Raw genomic sequence first — 5,917 nt, 5'->3', positions numbered from 1 at the left:
AGCTATTACTGATGAAGGGAACTTTGTTTAGATGAACGAATTTTATGACTTGTATAATAATATTGAGAAATATCATATTGATATCTCTACTATAAGATACATAATAGCTAACAATCTAAAACTTTAGGATATTGAAGGCATGGTAAATCAAAAGGTCTATGAAAAAGTTATTGAGAAGAAGGCACTAGCTCAAGAAGAGGACATAGAACTTTGGAAGTCTGTGATAAGGACAATATGCAAGACTAATGATGAAGAAGAAGTCAAAATATTTTTGAACAATCTAGAACCTTACTTGAGAAACAAGGTAAGACCATTTCTTTTTATGGTTGGTGAGAAGGACAAAATAAAAAGTGAAACAACTATGGCCATAAGTTAGATATTGATAAAATCTAAGGCAAAACCTTCACCAGCACCTAGAACCTTGAAAGTGTTAGTAAGTGGTGACACAATACAAATTGATCAGCCCAATGTTACTATTAACATTGATGATACTAACCCTTTTGAGAGTTCCAAATAGACTGAATCTCATGCCAAGCATATTGAATATCAATTGAAACAAATTCAAGAGGAGAAGAGGCTATCAAGGAAGAAAAGAGGAAAAGAGAAGAAGAAAAGTAAAAATTGCTTGAAGAAGAAATGAAAGGAAAGGTTGAGGAAGAAAAGAAAAGAAAAATTGAGAAAGAAATGGTAAGGAAAATAGAGGAAAATAAGAAGAATAGAATAGAGGAGGAAGAAAAGAGAGAAAAAGAAAGAAAAGAAAAAGAATAGAAAGAGAAAGAAGAAAGAAGAGTCAAAGAGGTAGTTGAAAAGAAGCTAAGGGAAGATAAATCTAAACCTTCTAGTTCATCTACTCTGCTTTCACTTGCTAGCCTCATAATTGATGATGATGATCAAACTGACTTGATCTCATCATTGTCAAAACTTATTGAAAAGAATAGAACAGTGGAAAGCCTGCAAATAACCTTGATGGAGGTTACTTATAGATTACATAGCACTCTAGTAGTCCAGCATACAAAGATAGATCCTAAATAGAGGGCACAAGAAGTGCTAAAATCTTTTCATGAAGAATTTACAAATTTGCTAAATATTATAGAGTCAAAGACACAGATTTCACATGATGCTAATTTATTTAGCACTATTTGTCAGAACATCAAGAATGATTTGCCAAGTCTTGATACTTGTATCAAGGAACTTTACAAATGTCAATAGGATGGAAAGGTATTGTACATCAAGTTTACCCTGTCTCATAAGTTGACCAAGGATCTTGATAGTAATATTGAAGGTAAGATGAGTGAGCTACAGGCTCTATCAAGCCAGATGCAGCGAACTTCTAGTAAGATTGATTATTTTGAAGGACAAATGGCCAATATTCAATGTGATATTAGGAAACTAGAACTTCGAAAAGAACAAATTTTTAAGAGAGTATCAGATTTCAGAGATTTTATTTCTCTTAAAATATCTATTGTTGAAAGACAGTTGGAGGAGTGTGTCAAAGCCAAGGACACCTACTCAAACTTTTTATTCTCTGATCTGAATGCAGTTGAGATTGCATCATATGCCCCATGTACAATTCTCACCTCTATTTAATCAGCCAAGGATACATGGATAAAAGATTTAACCAATCTTAAGGAATTTTTTGATGATTGCATGAAGATACTATTAGTTTAAGGAAGAAGAAGAGAATTTTTCATAATGGTTTTTGATAGTTTTTGACATACCTTTGTCATTGATGTCAAAGGGGGAGAAGATGCATAAGAAAATTATAAATTAGGTAAAGGGGAAAAGATAAAATTGTAAAGTATGAAATCATATTGTAAGGGGGAGCATATGTAAGATGGACAAGTTGTAATAGATGATTAATGTAATGTTACTATATTATTTTTGACAAGTTTTTGATACTAGCCAATTTTCCCTATTTTGTTGCCATCAACGGCAAAAGGGAAAATTTTTATAAATGGCTAATGAAGATATGTAATTATTATCATTTATGGAAACAAATGATGTACATGCTTATGAGAAACCTCAAAAATAAAGATACTTAGCTTTTGATACTCAAAAAATTGTCTAAGTATGAATTTGGTTTACAATAGCGTATTATTTTGTATGTAACTTGTTACTGATGTCATATTATGACTAGTAAAGTTAGATGGAGATAGTATACATGTTTATGATGACATTTATAACCTCAAATATCAGTATGCATTGTATGGAAAAGAGATATTCATGTCTTACCAGTGAAACAAGATAGTGGAATTTAAGGAAAGGAATTATTTTGTTTACAAAATAATTACTTGTCCAATTAGGGCCAACATCCTGGATGGTTAATCTAAGTTGGAAAAGTATATTATGGTCTTATCCAACCTAGAAGAAATTTGTCTAAAGTCATGGTATTTATGCAAAGGAAATCTTGAAAATTCAATTGTACTAGTTGTGATATGTTGTGTTGAGCAATTGTATGCAAACTTTTGTGAAAGCGATATGTGTGAAGTTTTGAGAAGCTATTTTGTGTTCCAAGATCAAGCTAAATATTAGAGATTAGTCAAGAAAGAAGTTGAAAAACCTATATTCTATAAGTCTAATTACTTGTTTGAGCAGTGAGCTCTTCTTGTAATTGGAAGTGCATGTTTGGGCAGTGGGCTCATCTTGCATCTAGTGTACTACAACTCCTAACAAGGTTGGAATCTCATAACAGGGATTCAAAGTCTCCTAACAAGGACTCTTTATACTGAATTTTCTCATTGACTCCTAATAGGGTCCATGCTCTAACAAGGAACTTATATATTAGTATATTACTAGTGGTTATCATCCCAACTGAGGTTTTCCCATGGCCAAGGTTTCCCTAGTTAACAAAATATGGTGTTATGAGTTATCTTTGTGTATAGTTACTATTAATGTTTAGCATTACTTGTTTACTTTGTTATGTATGGTTAAAAGTAATAAACAATATCTAGTTGGCGACTAAAGTTTGTAGATTACTAATTTATAGAACCCCCCCCCCCCCCCCCCCCCCCCAATACTAATTCCTACTTCTAACAAATATGTGATGCAAGAGTGTTCTAAGAGTAAGGGAATTCTTGCATCACCCAAAAATATTTATCTTTTTCTTTTCAATAAGGGTTGTTTCATAGAAAAGTTTCTATTTGTGGAAACTTACTATTTCTAGTAAGTTAGTCAGACAAGTTAACAATGTTCTAATTTCATAGGTGGAGGTTCATCTTAGATACATCAACCTGCTAGTTGAGTTCCATTTCCATACCATATGTATTTGGAAAATTATTTAGGATTTTTGTATAAATTTTTGGAATAAAAAATTTGAGCTTAATTTTGAAGGCCTTATTTAGGCTCCAAAATGAGGTCAAATCTCGGTTGACAAATGTTTGTGCTATTAGAATTTGTAGATCAAAAGTTTTCATTTCTAAAAAGTGGCTATAGTAGTCAATTAGGTTTGCAATTAAGAAGTTATGGCCTTTAGAAGTTTGGCTACCTAAAATTATAATTTGAAATAGTTTTGAGTCGATACCATGTAATAAAATGTGAAAAATAATATAATTTAGGGTTTTTTAGCCTTAAGGGTTAGGGATAAATATCTAGAATCTTCTTGGGTAGTGGAAAATAATAGTCCACCAAGATAACTAAGAGGGGGGGAGTGAATCAATTATCCAATTAAAACATTTATCAACCTTAATTAATCTTAACATTTCAATCAAAGTAAACAACAACCATAACAAGATGCACATACACAATTACACCAAACTTATTAACTAGGGAGACCCTTGATTAGAGGGAAAACCCCGATGAGAATGATGCCCACAAAGATATTCTGATATATATATTCCTTATTAGAGGATGGACCCTGTTATGAGTTTATAAACAAATTCAATATATAAAAGTTCCTATTAGGAGATTCCAAGCTTGTTAGGAGTTATGCCAACCCTGTTAGGAGTTGTAGAGGGCAGGATGATCCACTATCCAAATAGCTTCTAGGGCAAGACCATTGAACTTCACTATCCAACTGATCTCTCAATTATTCCTTGTAGAATAATTGTTTTTACTATCCTTTATCCTCTTTCCTTTGTCCTTTCAACTGGACCAATTAGTGTTAAACCTTGTAGACCAAGTCACAAACCTCATATCCAAATATCAAACCTTAAATCTTAAAATAAAACCTTAGCAACAAAGTTTTTTCCAACTTCACTGTGCTCTGCTTACCTTGAATATCAACTTGTTTCTCTTCTATTATTCTCTTCGTGCTTGCTTCTTTTTTTATAACAATGGAAAATATCCTTTCTTTATACTAAGTCCATAAAACAATTCCCTTGAGTTGGCTAATACACCTCAATTAATTATTATAGGACCTCATTAAGAACATGTTATACTTAGTGATAACATCAATGTATCACCTTGTAACTTGAATAACTTTATGTACATGTAATTTTATTATGAGCAAGAATAGCCACACCATCTCCAACATGTCTTCTACATAGCTTTAACCTTGCTTCTTAGAATAACAAATCTGCTAAGAGATATAACAATTTTACTAGAATGTGCTTCTATAAGCTCTATCTCATAACAGTCTTCACCAAAACTTGCATAACTTCTTCCAAAATTAATATCTCTTGCACCTCAGGTTAGTTGCATGTGCTAGACACTTAGTAGTATCTCCCATTAACCTTGCTAGTGAAAATACTCAATGATCTGTCCATATCAACTTTATCTTTACCGCTTTTCTTTTGTCAAATACCATAGAAAAATACTACATTGACATAAATGACAAACATAGTCATGAATGTAACATATCATCAAGATAATGATCTAATCATGTTTCTACAATACTCCCCCATAGGAATATCCTTAGCATTCATGCTTCCAACAATCTCCCCCTTTGGCATTGATGGAAACATAGATGAAAAACATCTAGTTCCAAGACTACCAATTGTTAAAGATTGTTATCCTTTCTTTTCAAATCTTGTTCATCAATCATATAGGCTTTTGTGTTCACATGCTTCTCCCCATTGATATTGTTGGAATATCTAAATGGGAAGAGTACTTTTGAGGGGGGGGGGGGGGGGGGGGGGGGGGGGGGGGGGTGAATCAGAAGTACCACACCTTTTAATCTTTTAACTCCTTTAAAACAAATATCTAAAAGTAAATTGCATGCATGTAAACATATTAAATAATTATAAAATAAACACATGCATCAACACACATAACACTAGATTTGATAACCTAGAAACCCTTTAGGAATAAGAAGGTAAAACTGGGGTGGGGATGATACCCACAAAATCACTACAGCAATAATTGTTTGACCACTTCTGATGATTTACCCTGTGAAAGGCCTGCCCTGTTAAAGGCTTTACACTGTGTCAATAGTGACCTGGTTAAAGGATTTAAAAACACTTTACATGGAGTGTCACCCTGTTAAAGGATTTAGTCACCTCTTCAAAGGATCTACAAAATAGGTGTTAAGCTAATCTATAAATGTAGGAGTTTTCACTATCTAATACAATTTGCTAGAGAATATTAGAAACCTTTGACCTGACTGCTTACAATCTTCAATTTCTGATTTCAGGCACTTGATGTTAGATTGTGGTGACTGATCAAGAAAGTACTGTACATACGTCATAATTTTGTGGGCAAATTTTTATTTTTTGTACTATTTGTAGATTTTCCATTCGTAGATTCACCACTAAAGTTATGGCTAATTTATGGCCAACATGTTATAACCCTAAAGTGGTTTAATACTTGTATAAAAGGGCATAGGGTTAGGGATTGTTTCATGTTGTGATGTGAAATTGCTTCTTGTGGTGGTATTGAGCTATAAGGGATTACAGATTGTAATCAAGTTGTAATCACTGAATTGTAATAATATTAAACTTGTAGTTTGGTGGATGTAGCCTAGGGATTGGGTGAACCATGT

This window comes from Cupressus sempervirens, chromosome 3 (assembly GCF_028749045.1).
Source record: "Cupressus sempervirens isolate cs-2001-9-10 chromosome 3, ASM2874904v1, whole genome shotgun sequence".
Lineage (NCBI taxonomy): Eukaryota > Viridiplantae > Streptophyta > Pinopsida > Cupressales > Cupressaceae > Cupressus > Cupressus sempervirens.
The sequence above is the reverse complement of the archived record's forward strand: the minus strand, read 5'-3'. Positions refer to the sequence as shown.